Source organism: Salvia miltiorrhiza, chromosome 8 (genome assembly GCF_028751815.1).
Source record: "Salvia miltiorrhiza cultivar Shanhuang (shh) chromosome 8, IMPLAD_Smil_shh, whole genome shotgun sequence".
Lineage (NCBI taxonomy): Eukaryota > Viridiplantae > Streptophyta > Magnoliopsida > Lamiales > Lamiaceae > Salvia > Salvia miltiorrhiza.
The window spans coordinates 27,864,996-27,879,455 of record NC_080394.1 but is presented as its reverse complement, the minus strand read 5'-3'; the positions used below and the strand labels follow the sequence as shown (position 1 = coordinate 27,879,455).

The 14,460-nt window shown below is 36.9% G+C and overlaps 2 long non-coding RNA genes across 2 annotated transcripts; both read left to right on the top strand.

Moving 5' to 3' along the window:
* The first annotated feature begins 1,207 nt into the window (after positions 1-1,207).
* LOC130997451 (uncharacterized) lies at positions 1,208-4,513 on the top strand. The gene is made up of 3 exons (XR_009093087.1): positions 1,208-1,409; positions 3,606-3,672; positions 4,274-4,513. It is a non-coding gene; the product is annotated as an uncharacterized LOC130997451 (long non-coding RNA).
* Positions 4,514-11,286: 6,773 nt separating this feature from the next.
* Positions 11,287-14,245, top strand: LOC130997447 (uncharacterized). Its single transcript, XR_009093082.1, has 3 exons — positions 11,287-11,496; positions 13,350-13,416; positions 14,020-14,245. It is a non-coding gene; the product is annotated as an uncharacterized LOC130997447 (long non-coding RNA).
* Positions 14,246-14,460: the final 215 nt, after the last annotated feature.

Sequence of the window (14,460 nt, the reverse complement as noted above, 5' to 3'; positions counted from 1 at the left end):
ACTAAAATTCTTAAAGATCATCATTCGATTTTTGTTATAATTATTCCATTAGGAGATAAACTTGAAATAGGATTCACACTTATCAATAGTTTTTCAAACTTGTATATATAATTGGTTTTCAGACGCAAAGAAGGAGCACAAAGTTTTTATATTTTCTTTTCGCCAGTTATAAGTTTTTCTTTGTTTCGGGTTATATGCATTTATGTTTCATCAAAATATTTTCAAAGCAAGGTTAAGGTGAGGGATTATATGCTTGTGGTTATATTCATGTATGTTTTTATATGCTCTTATTTCATGTTTGATTATACTTGCTCAGCCATGTAGAAATACATGTTCAGCCATGTAGAAATACATGTTCAGAATATTAGCCATGTTGAAATACATGTTCAGCCATGTAGAAATACATGTTCAGAAATTCAGCCATGTTGAAATACATGTTCAGGGGCTTTCAGTTCGCCCATCAGATTATCAGTATATGTGTATGACAATGTGAATTATTTGAATGTTTAAGCGTATGTGAATATGTGCATGGTTCCTCACTGAGTATATTAATTGTAATACCCGGGCTTTTGATGACGTGTTTAGTTGCTTGAGTTTGAGTAATTAGGGTATCCTTTGTTTGATTACTTGTACAGAGATGAGGAGTTATATGAAGTTTTCTTGTTTTTTTTAAAAGATGTTGAGATGTTCTTTTGATGATGTTTGGATGATGTGGGATTTTATATCCGTAATTGAGTTTGAGTATTTGAATAATTCGAGATAATTATTTGAATGAGAACGGTGAACTCGGAAGTGAAATCTGAGTCCGTTAAGACGTTTTTGAAATTTTTGACTTTTTGACGATGAATAGTAAAAATACTGCTATTTCGTCTGTTTGTCGACTTTCAAAATCTTACGTGCACGTCGTCGAGAAATATTCTTAGTTTTTCGATACGAGTCCAATAATGAAAGTTTTTATTTTTGGACGACGAGTGAATAGTAAATCGGGATTTCTCGATAAACGAACCGAGCTCGTTTATCAGAATTTCGAGAACGGGCATGCGTTTTCTATATTTATATAGAATTACGAGTGTAATGAAAGTGAGTAGGAGTTGAGAGGGCGAGTAACGAAGAGTATGGGTAGTTAGTCGTTAAGACGAGACGAGACGAGACGAAACGAGATATTTAACGACTAAATATCTAACCTACCCTACCCCTAACCACCCCCAACCGCCCAAACCCCTTTCCCCTCACTTACTTACGGCTGTTAGCAGCCAACACCCCTCACTTTTAATTTTTAATTATCTCACACACACTAAACACACACACAACTCACGCATATCTCCATTGTTGAGGAGTTGGAGCTTTTGAGCTCCGTTTTGAGCGAGAAGACGAGCCCCGATCATCTTTTCGAACACGTATCTAAGTAGGTAAGATCTCTACCTACGTTTTGATGGTTTTCTTTTCGATTTTCGTCGACGTCGAAAAACGTCGATTCTCGACTTTATTTTGAAACGACGTCGGATCGTCGTGAAATTTTAGTATGTTGTTCTTGGGTAGATGTTGAGCATGTTTAATGAAGGGAGTAAGAACGGAACGAACCGTAGCTATGAAACCCATGAGGGCAGCCCCGTTTTTCACATATTAGCTTGTCTTTCGATTTTTGTTTGATCGTTTTGACTTGATATTTGTGCTTAAGGGTATGCTAGAATCGATATATATTAAATTCGTATTTTTCCAAGCACGAAAATTGTACTCCCTCCGTCCACAATTTAAAGCCCCACTTTGATGTGGGCACGGAGACTAAGAAAGCTGAAAATGGTGATGTGGATGAAATAAAAGGGTAGTTGACTAAAGTGATAAAGTAGTTGACTAAAGTGTTAAAGGTGTTGTGTGGTGGGTCCACTAGTGATAAAGTGTAATAAATATAGAATATAAAAATAATAAAGGTGTTGTAAGGTGGGTCCATTGGTGGCAAATGGTAGTAATTTTAAATAAAGAGGGAGGGTAAAAAGGTACAAAAAGCAGAATAGGGCTTTAAATTGTGGACAAAAATTTAAGGGGAAGTAGGGCTTTAAATTGTGGACGGAGGGAGTATAAGTTTTTAGAGTATGATTATTTAAATTCGTGAAGTTTGGGACGTTGCATAATGAATATTATTGCGTATATGTGTTCTACGATATCACATGAGCATGCTAATTGATTTACAATTTATGGATGATAATTGTTGAACGAAATTAAAACTGGAATTCTGTAAAAATTTTACAGCAGTTTCAAGCTTATGTTTCGATGAGTTTTCATTGCTTGATGGCTCTGAAATTTTAGTATGTTTATCTATGATATGTGTATTTCGTCGCTGCAAAATTTCATGTCTTTTGGATGATGTTTGGTATTTTAAAGATATTTTGAAAAAATCCTTGACAGAATCTGTCAACTGTTGGTAGACTTCACAAAAACGTTTATATCTATTAATCCATGAAGGATTTTGCATCACCGTTTTTTTTAAACGAAACTAGACTTCAATACTTTTCTAAAAACATAAGATTTCGATTTTTATGACCTCTGAAACAGAGCAGTTTATTATTTCAAAAATGCCCTATTCTGCTGTCATATTTGTCCAACAGTAAAAGTGTATGAGTTTCATTGTTTATTTGGCAGATCATATGAACGTTTTCTCTTGTGAAATTTTAACCAAATCTTCAAGGATACCTTTAGTTTTGGATTATTAAATTTGATGGAATTTTATTAAGGTTTGCCTTGGTTTCTAATGGCCTAAACAAAATTGGCAGAAACTGTCAATCTTTGACAGCCTGCACTAAAAGAGCAATATCTCCAAAAACCTTTAACCTTTTTGGTTAACTACCATTTTTAGAGTGAACTACACTTCATGAAGTTTTTGAGATCAATTGGTATGAGAGTTTATGATGATTGAGTTGGTTGTTATGAATTTTTAAAGATGACACAAAAACAACAAAACTTTCTAGAAAACAACTTGATTATATTTGTTTTGATGGATGATACGATATGACTAAATGGTGTGAGTTGTGAGAGTTATGATTAACGCACATAAATGTTGGTATCTGACACTCGAACAATTGGTGTCGAGTATAAATGATAGTTTACTGATAAAGAGTTTTGATTATTTTGAATTGTTTGGTTTGCGTTGAAAAGATGTCAAGATGTTAAGTTTTGAGTCGAGAGACGAGTTCACGTAGTGAGATTCACGCGTTGAAATCTCGTGGCTGACATTATATATGAATAGGTCATGCCGAAATTTTTAGTGAAATTAGAATTTGAGCATAGTCAATTCTTGTTGACCCGTGACTCAAATACATGCCTAATGGAAAGTTTAACTTTCTAATCGGTTAATTAGACGAGATGAGAGCGAATAGATCTGCTAAGAAAGTGGACTTTTCGATGTGTTAAATATTTCTTTTAATTGAAGCGCTGCTAATTATAACATAAGGATGTTATAATTAATGAGTAATGACGAGAGATAATAATTGTTATATTGATTAACAATCAAGAGAGATGAACATTAGAGATACTAATGTTTCATAAAAGAGATTAGATTATTAATCGAGGTTTCTTTTATAACTTCTCACCAATTCTTCATAACGATGAAGGTCCTTTTGGGAAGTAACGACTTGAGGGAGAGAGTGACGTTACTCATTGATACAGAGACACAACGAGGTGGGCATTACTTTTACTACGTATATAGAGATCCCCTGCTTGTCGTAGGCCTCTTATACGAATGAATGCATGAGATGATTTAACTGTTAATTTCAGTTTTATATATCTATCAAACGAGTTTAATGCTACCTTTGAGCAAGTTATTTCATGACAAAATCTTTGAGTTAAAGTTATTTCAAGTATTGTCTTGCCATAAAATGTTTAAATTTTAGTATGATATCTATCTGCTTTGGCTTTGCCAATGATGCAATCGAATTCGGGTCCTGAGCAGTTGATAGCTATCCTGCCAGGGCTAGTGTACACCAGTGACCGTGAGTCATCTAGCGGGTTGGCCGGTCAAGTGACTGTGAGAGGTGGCCACCTCTCCGGCACACAGTTTCAGATATGATAGATTACAAAAGAACTTAGTCTGATCAGACGAACTTTAAGAATCACAAATGAACTTAGTAAGCTTGGGCCTTTTTAGCGAAAAACTCCCTTGCTGTACTGTTTATGATGGCATGACAATTTACAGTTTTGAAGCATGTATTTTTATACCTAGGCATACGTGCCCACTGAGTGCTTTTGTACTCAGCCCTGCATATGTTTTCTAAATGTGCAGGTTGAGCTGATGTGATGATGGTGCTGCAATGAGCGGAGTCTCCTGGGTTGTTAATAAATAGTTAACCTGTCTAGAATATGTCTTCATACATATGTCTAGCTACTTTCCGCTGCAAGATGTTGTTGATGTTATAGTATGTTATGTCATACTTTGAGTCTTAAGAGAATGGTTTCATACGATGTATAACTTGATTAATGATATTAATTAAGTTTTATGCTGTCTTTCATAGACTGTTTTCAATTGAGTATTAATGAATAAAAATGACGAGTTTTATTAAGATGAGTAAGTTTTACGGCTATAAATGACGCCCCTTTTCTTCCCCTTCTTCTTTAACCCCATCCCTAGTCGTGGATCACTCGGCCTAACTATCCATAGTTAGGGCGGGCTGTGACAGAGTGGTATCAGAGCGAAGGTTAAGCTCTGAATTAGAAGTCTTGAGTTTAGTCTAGAATGAGTCACTAGACTAATAGTTATTAACAACCGTGAGCTCAGCGCACCATCACACCAGGCTCAACGAGGTATGTAAAATTTCAAAGTTTATTTGACGTTAAATTTTGAAGAGCACGATGTTGAGGTTATATGATGAGTTATGATGTTATGCTTTGAAGATGCATAGTTTGAGTTTGAGGATGACAACATGATTAATAATGAGTTATTATGTTGTAAGAGCATATGTTGATGTTACATGATGAATCATGAGAGCGTTTGTATCGTATGATGTTATATGATTGAGGATGCATAATTATGAGTTATGATGTGATGTATTTGAGATGTTTTGTGATGAGAATTGTTTGAGCAGTTGTGATAAGTCACGATGATTTAGATGAAGGAATCTAATGTCATTGTTAAGAGAGATTTTTTTACTAAGTAGAAGGATGAAATGAGAACTTAGAGCTAAAGCTTGAGAGAATTAGCAATTGCTTTAAGTACTTGTTGGTTTGAGTTATGAGTTTGAGTTATGAGCTTGAGTATAATAGCATGATTAATGATGAGTTATTAGCATGCTGCAATGAGATATTGTACGATATGTTGAGTTGTTTGGTGACGCGAGTTTTGCTCACGCAACCTTAATGGTACTTGAGGAGGTATCATGAGCCATAGTCTTTGGAGATGGCTTTGAGAGAGAATTGTTGAGTTGTCTTACTGAGTCACGATGATTTAGATTAAGGGATCTAATATCATTGTTTAGAGAGGTTACCTACTATGTAAAGATGGGACGAGATGAGAATTTAGATGTTTTGAGCTTAAGTTTTAAGATAACAGTACTACTTAATAGGAGTTTTGCTAAGTTATGTTTTGTTTATTTCTGTTGCTGGAGCCAAGTAGAGTTAGTTCCTAGAGTCACCTTTAAGTTCTCCTTATAGGTTGGCCAGGACTGTTGGCACTGCACGAAAGTGGACTGTTGTGAGATCGAACTCAGGAAAGATCGGATACGAGGACGAGGCGTACAGTATGTGGTACATAGATACCCTAGCAAATTTTCAAACACATGTTCATAGACTATGAAAGGATGAAAGCCTTATGGTTGTTACTAGACTGGATGGCATCGTGCACCTAGTCCCCGTGCTACCAATCGAGTGGTAGGATTGAGCAAGGAAGAAAGCCACTCAATATGATGGGACATGTTGTCTTGAGCATTGGACCCACAGGAGATGAGATTTGTTACAGATACCCAGATTTTCTATGCGGATCTACTGACCGGATGCTTGTTTTCTACCAGGGACTCTAGAAGAGTGTAGTAGATATCGAGTCGATCCTTGAGTATCAGTTACCAAAGATGATAAAATGATAAACGATAATGAGGATGAGAAGTAGCCGAGGAGGGCTAGAGTTGATGAGGATGAGAAGAGAAGTCGATGTAGGCTAGAGCTAAGGATGATCTTGAGAGTATGCGCGGTACACCCTCGTTTTTGATTAGTTGCAATTACATTGCGATGTATATAACTTACTTAGGAGATACTGGTACTTGAGATTTTGACATGATGATAGATAAGCATGCGAATATAGTACCCTACTGATGTTAAGTAGATGGATGTTCCTAGTGTGCTAAAGTAGCAACTAGATGAGTTACTGGTAGCAATTACCGTAGGAGGTCCAGACCGAGACATAGTACTATTAATGGTGTCGGTTTAGAAGGGACATTACGATAGATACTATGGTTTTTGTAGGGTTTAAATAACCCCTTTATGTAAGCCCTCTAAAAATAGGCATTCTACTGATGGATATATTAGGTTGACCAGAGTGGTCTTTTTGTTAGCATTTCGTGAGTGCTTATTGCCTTACAGATGAATGTTAAGGTGACCGTGAGGGTTTTCCTTAAAGTTGAGTTAGTAAATTGAACTTGAGTTTTGAGGATGCTTAGAGCGTTGGTCGAGTTGAGTTTTCCTTTTGTGATTTCAAAAATGCCTCAAAGATGTCATCAAGAGTGTGATGTGAAGGACAGGCGGGATAATACTCCGCCACCACCACCGCAACATGAGAGGAGAGTAAAAAAATATTGAACTTTCGAAACAAGAGTCTAGAACATAGGACCCTGAGTTTAAGCTTTTAGCTTGCTGGTGTGAACTTAAGTTTTGTTATGTATAGTATGTTGAGGGTTTAGAAGACACAGAATTTCCAAGTTCGGGATAGTATATCCCGTGTGACTGGGGAGTGATTATGTTGGACCTGGCCAGTCCGCATGATCCAAATCTCAGTAGACGTGTTTTGGGTTTATAAACCCACGTGTTTCAACTTTCTGTTGAAAAGCCAGATGGGTTCTTACTCTAGGTCATTTTTGTTCGACCTGGTAGTTACTTCATTCCACCCTCTGGTCATTCATTTGAGTCTCTTGAACAATTTGTTTTGATGTCATTCTAGGGTTGAACCCTTACAACTTTTGAGTTATCCTAGTAGATTCTTTTGATGTATAAGACCAGTGAGAGGCACGTCAGAGGACTTTAACACCCGAGCAACTGGTAAACTACACCTGAGAACAATTGAAGACTACTCTTGAGAAGTATGTACCGAGGAGTACAGTAAGCAGCGAGAGGCTGATTATCGAAGTTTGATGCAAGGAAAGAAATCGGTTGTAGAGTATAATCGAGAATTCTGTGAGCTAACACGTTCGCTCATCAGAAGATGGATAATGATGAAGAGATGTCTGAGTTTTAAGTGCTGGTTTAAGGCAGGACTTTAAGGTAGTATGGGCAAGTTATTGGATGCACCAGTTAGAATCCTGTTTAATACAGGAGCTTCGCATTCTTTAATTGGTTGAAGCATGTTACCTTCAAACTCGAACCAAAACAAGCTAGTCCCGAGTTGAGAGTAATCACTCCTGTAGGAAGAGCTACTACAGTTTCTCACATGATTTCTAACTTAGAGCTTGAGTTAGGATTCCTAAAGATGAAAGCAAGAACCTTGCACTTAATGCTTATGTGGAACGTAGACATTATTCTAAGGATGGAATGGTTAGCAGAGAACTTTGGCCCGATTGATTGTAAGAAGAGACAGATAACTTTCCAACCACCTGGGAAGGAACAAACATGTTTTCACGACATTGATAGAAAGAAGAGAATTTCAATCATTTCGACACTTCAGGCATCGAAATTGGTAAAGAAGAAAGGAGCACAAGCTTACCTAGTTTACTTGAATGATGAAGGAGAATCAAGTAAAAACTTTGAGGATGTAGTAGTGGTAAGGGAATATAGAGATGTATTTCCCGAGGTCTTACCAGGATTGCCACCAACAAGACAGTTGGAGTTCACTATCGACCTAGAACCTGGATCAGCACTAGTGTCGAAGGCACCCTATAGAATGGTGCCTAAGGAGCTACAAGAGCTGAAGATTCAGCTACAAGAATTGCTCGAGTTAGGTTTTATTAGACATAGTGTATCCCTGTGGGGAGCACCAGTCCTTTTTGTCAAAAAGAAGGATGGCACGTTGAGAATGTGCATAGATTATCGAGAGCTGAATAAATCGACACTCAAGAACAAATATCCTTTGCCGAGGATAGATGACTTGTTTGATCAATTACGAGGAGCGCATTTTTCTTGAAAGTTGACTTGAGATCATATTACCACCAGTTCAAATTTTGACAGAATGATATACCTAAGACAGCTTTTCAAATGAGGTATGAGCACTATGAGTTCATAGTTATGCCATTCGGTTTGACGAAGGCACCAGTAGTTTTCATGGATCACATGAATTGAGTTTTCATCAATAACTGGATAAATTTGTCCTAGTTTTCATAGATGATATTCTCATCTATTCGAAGAATGAGCAGGAGCTCCAAAACATTTGAAAACGATGTTGGAAACACTAAGAGTTGAGAAGCTTTTTGCCAAATTCACCAAGTGCGAGTTTTGGTTGAACAAAGTAACTTTACTAGGACATGTTATATCATCTGAAGGAATTAAAGTTGGCCCCGTCAAGGTACAAGCTGTACATGAGTGGAGATCACCAACTACGCCTAACAAGATTCTCAACTTTTTAGGCTTAGCAGGATACTATCAGAGGTTTATTGAAGGATTTTCCACGATAGCAAAACCGATGACACAATTACTTAGAAAATAAGCTAAATACAATTGGAAAGAAGAGTGTGAAAAGAGTTTTTAAGAGCTTAAAGGAAATTGACTACAGCACCAGTGCTGATAGTCCTAGAAATGGATAAAGAGTATACCATCTACGCAGATGCGTTAGAGAGTGGGCTAGGATGTGTTTTGATGCAAGAAGAAAGAGTTATAGTCTATGCATCACGACAACTTAGACCCCACGAGATAAATTATCCAACGCATGATTTAGAGCTTGCAGCCGTTGTGCATGCCCTGAAAATTTGGAGACATCATCTCTACGGAGTTAGATGTGAGATTTTCACGAACCACAAAACTTTGAAATACTTTTTCGAGCATAAGGATATTAACACGAGGCAAAGGTGATGGCTCGAATTAGTAAAGGATGTTAACTGCGACATTAATTATCACCCTGGCACGGCCAATGTAGTAGCCGATGCATTGAGCCGAAAGGTCTCGTCAAAGTTAGGATGTCTTCTCACGAGAGAGGATGAGCTTATAAAGGACTTTGACAAGATGAAGATAGAGATGATAAAACCACCAGGGACGATAGCGAGTATTGTTGCGACGATGCCTAGTTTGAGGAAAATGGTGATTGAAGCACAAGGAAAGATGAGACAATGAACAAGTTACGAGAAAGGATAAGAGCAGGAGATCTCAAGAGTTACCAAAAAAGCATCATACAATGCTATCTTATTTGAGGGGAGAATATGCATTCCCCGCGATGATGAACTTAAGAATACGATCATGAGTGAGACTCATGACACGCCTTACACCGCCCACCCAGGAGGCACAAAGATGTATCAGGTTGTAAAAAAAATAGATTTTTGTGGGACGGAATGAAATGAGACATAGCTTCGTTTGTAGAGCGATGCTTAGCTTGTCAGCAAGTGAAAGCATTACACCAACGACCATATGGGAAGTTAAAACCGTTGGAGATTCCCGAGTGGAAATGGGATCACATAGCGATGGATTTTGTGACAGCTTTACCCAAAAGTCAAAGAGGAAATACAAGCAATTTGGGTGATTGTAGATCGACTAACAAAATCTGCACATTTCTTACCGATCCTAATCGCGTATGGACCAGATAAGTTAGCACAATTGTACGTTCGTGAGATTATAAGATTGCATTGAGTACCGGTGTAGATCACCTCAGAAAGAGAAAATAAATAATTTACATCACAGTTTTTGGATGAGTTACAGAAAGAGTTGGGTACAAGGATGAATTTTAGCATAGCAGGCGATAGAAGATATGATAAGGAACTACTATCCTTGATAGAGGAGTAAATCGGGAGAATGTGTTGCCACTAATTGAGTTTGCCTATAAGATGTGAGACAAAGTTTCGAGATAGGAGACAAAGTTTTCTTGAAGGTTTCACCCTCAAAGGGGATGAATAGATTTGGAGTTAAAAGGACAGCTTAGACCTAGAGTTATAAGTCCTTACGAGACATTGCAAAAGATAGGTCCAATAGCAGTATAGGTTGGCTTTGCCACCTAGCTTTGGAAATGTGCATAACGCGTTTCACGTGTCACAATTGAGAGGATATATATTTTCGACCCAAACCATGTGGTTTACTAAGAAGAAATGATCTTAGAACCAGACTTGAGTTATGAAGAGAGACCTCAGATGATGCTAAATCATAAAATTCGGCAATTGAGTAATAAGTCGATTGCATTGGATAAGGTCCAATGGAGATATGATACGTTAGAAAGAAGTGGAAAGAGAGCTTGAGGATAAGATGTGAGAGAACTACTCGAAACATTTACAAGAGGTACAAATTTCGGGACGAAATTTATTTTAAGGGGGAGGGTATGTAATACCCGGGCTTTTGATGACGTGTTTAGTTGCTTGAGTTTGAGTAATTAGGGTATCCTTTGTTTGATTACTTGTACAGAGATGAGGAGTTATATGAAGTTTTCTTGTTTTTTTTTAAAAGATGTTGAGATGTTCTTTTGATGATGTTTGGATGATGTGGGATTTTATATCCGTAATTGAGTTTGAGTATTTGAATAATTCGAGATAATTATTTGAATGAGAACGGTGAACTCGGAAGTGAAATCTGAGTCCGTTAAGACGTTTTTGAAATTTTTGACTTTTTGACGATGAATAGTAAAAATACTGCTATTTCGTCTGTTTGTCGACTTTCAAAATCTTACGTGCACGTCGTCGAGAAATATTCTTAGTTTTTCGATACGAGTCCAATAATGAAAGTTTTTATTTTTGGACGACGAGTGAATAGTAAATTCGGGATTTCTCGATAAACGAACCGAGCTCGTTTATCAGAATTTCGAGAACGGGCATGCGTTTTCTATATTTATATAGAATTACGAGTGTAATGAAAGTGAGTAGGAGTTGAGAGGGCGAGTAACGAAGAGTATGAGTAGTTAGTCGTTAAGACGAGACGAGACGAGACAAAACGAGATATTTAACGACTAAATATCTAACCTACCCTACCCCTAACCACCCCCCAACCGCCCAAACCCCTTTCCCCTCACTTACTTACGGCTGTTAGCAGCCAACACCCCTCACTTTTAATTTTTAATTATCTCACACACACTAAACACACACACAACTCACGCATATCTCCATTGTTGAGGAGTTGGAGCTTTTGAGCTCCGTTTTGAGCGAGAAGACGAGCCCCGATCATCTTTTCGAACACGTATCTAAGTAGGTAAGATCTCTACCTACGTTTTGATGGTTTTCTTTTCGATTTTCGTCGACGTCGAAAAACGTCGATTCTCGACTTTATTTTGAAACGACGTCGGATCGTCGTGAAATTTTAGTATGTTGTTCTTGGGTAGATGTTGAGCATGTTTAATGAAGGGAGTAAGAACGGAACGAACCGTAGCTATGAAACCCATGAGGGCAGCCCCGTTTTTCACATATTAGCTTGTCTTTCGATTTTTGTTTGATCGTTTTGACTTGATATTTGTGCTTAAGGGTATGCTAGAATCGATATATATTAAATTCGTATTTTTCCAAGCACGAAAATTGTATAAGTTTTTAGAGTATGATTATTTAAATTCGTGAAGTTTGGGACGTTGCATAATGAATATTATTGCGTATATGTGTTCTACGATATCACATGAGCATGCTAATTGATTTACAATTTATGGATGATAATTGTTGAACGAAATTAAAACTGGAATTCTGTAAAAATTTACAGCAGTTTCAAGCTTATGTTTCGATGAGTTTTCATTGCTTGATGGCTCTGAAATTTTAGTATGTTTATCTATGATATGTGTATTTCGTCGCTGCAAAATTTCATGTCTTTTGGATGATGTTTGGTATTTTAAAGATATTTTGAAAAAATCCTTGACAGAATCTGTCAACTGTTGGTAGACTTCACAAAAACGTTTATATCTATTAATCCATGAAGGATTTTGCATCACCGTTTTTTTTAAACGAAACTAGACTTCAATACTTTTCTAAAAACATAATATTTCGATTTTTATGACCTCTGAAACAGAGCAGTTTATTATTTCAAAAATGCCCTGTTCTGCTGTCATATTTTTCCAACAGTAAAAGTGTATGAGTTTCATTGTTTATTTGGCAGATCATATGAACGTTTTCTCTTGTGAAATTTTAACCAAATCTTCAAGGATACCTTTAGTTTTGGCTGATTAAATTTGATGGAATTTTATTAAGGTTTGCCTTGGTTTCTAATGGCCTAAACAAAATTGGCAGAAACTGTCAATCTTTGACAGCCTGCACTAAAAGAGCAATATCTCCAAAAACCTTTAACCTTTTTGGTTAACTACCATTTTTAGAGTGAACTACACTTCATGGAGTTTTTGATATCAATTGGTATGAGAGTTTATGATGATTGAGTTGGTTGTTATGAATTTTTAAAGATGACACAAAAACAGCAAAACTTTCTAGAAAATAACTTGATTATATTTGTTTTGATGGATGATACGATATGACTAAATGGTGTGAGTTGTGAGAGTTATGATTAACGCACATAAATGTTGGTATCTGACACTCGAACAATTGGTGTCGAGTATAAATGATAGTTTACTGATAAAGAGTTTTGATGATTTTGAATTGTTTGGTTTGCGTTGAAAAGATGTCAAGATGTTAAGTTTTGAGTCGAGAGACGAGTTCACGTAGTGAGATTCACGCGTTGAAATCTCGTGGCTGACATTATATATGAATAGGTCATGTCGAAATTTTTAGTGAAATTAGAATTTGAGCATAGTCGATTCTTGTTGACCCGTGACTCAAATACATGCCTAATGGAAAGTTTAACTTTCTAATTGGTTAATTAGACGAGATGAGAGCGAATAGATCTGCTAAGAAAGTGGACTTTTCGATGTGTTAAATATTTCTTTTAATTGAAGCGCTGCTAATTATAACATAAGGATGTTATAATTAATGAGTAATGACGAGAGATAATAATTGTTATATTGATTAACAATCAAGAGAGATGAACATTAGAGATACTAATGTTTCATAAAAGAAATTAGATTATTAATCGAGGTTTCTTTTATAACTTCTCACCAATTCTTCATAACGATGAAGGTCCTTTTGGGAAGTAACGACTTGAGGGAGAGAGTGACGTTACTCATTGATACAGAGACACAACGAGGTGGGCATTACTTTTACTATACGTATATAGAGATCCCCTGCGTGTCGTAGGCCTCTTATACGAATGAATGCATGAGATGATCTAACTGTTAATTTCAGTTTCATATATATCAAATGAGTTTAAATGTTACGTTCAAGCAAGTTATTTCATGACAAAATCTTTGAGTTAAAGTTATTTCAACTATTGTCTTGCCATAAAATGTTTCAATTTTAGTATGATATCTATCTGCTTTGGCTTTGCCAATGATGCAATCGAATTCGGGTCCTGAGCAGTTGATAGCTATCCTGCCAGGGCTAGTGTACACCAGTGACCGTGAGTCATCTAGCGGGTTGGCCGGTCAAGTGACCGTGAGAGGTGGCCACCTCTCCGGCACACAGTTTCAGATATGATAGATTACAAAAGAACTTAGTCTGATCAGACGAACTTTAAGAATCACAAATGAACTTAGTAAGCTTGGGCCTTTTTAGCGAAAAACTCCCTTGCTGTACTGTTTATGATGGCATGACAATTTACAGTTTTGAAGCATGTATTTTTTATACCTAGGCATACGTGCCCACTGAGTGCTTTTGTACTCAGCCCTGCATATGTTTTCTAAATGTGCAGGTTGAGCTGATGTGATGATGGTGCTGCAATGAGCGGAGTCTCCAGGGTTGTTAATAAATAGTTAACCTGTCTAGAATATGTCTTCATACATATGTCTAGCTACTTTCCGCTGCAAGATGTTGTTGATGTTATAGTATGTTATGTCATACTTTGAGTCTTAAGAGAATGGTTTCATACGATGTATAACTTGATTAATGATATTAATTAAGTTTTATGCTGTCTTTCATAGACTGTTTTCAATTGAGTATTAATGAATAAAAATGACGAGTTTTATTAAGATGAGTAAGTTTTACGGCTATAAATGACGCCCCTTTTCTTCCCCTTCTTCTTTAACCCCATCCCTAGTCGTGGATCACTCGGCCTAACTATCCATAGTTAGGGCGGGCTGTGACAAATTAGGATTTAGAAAAATAAGTCACTAACTCGTTTGGTTTTTAGTAA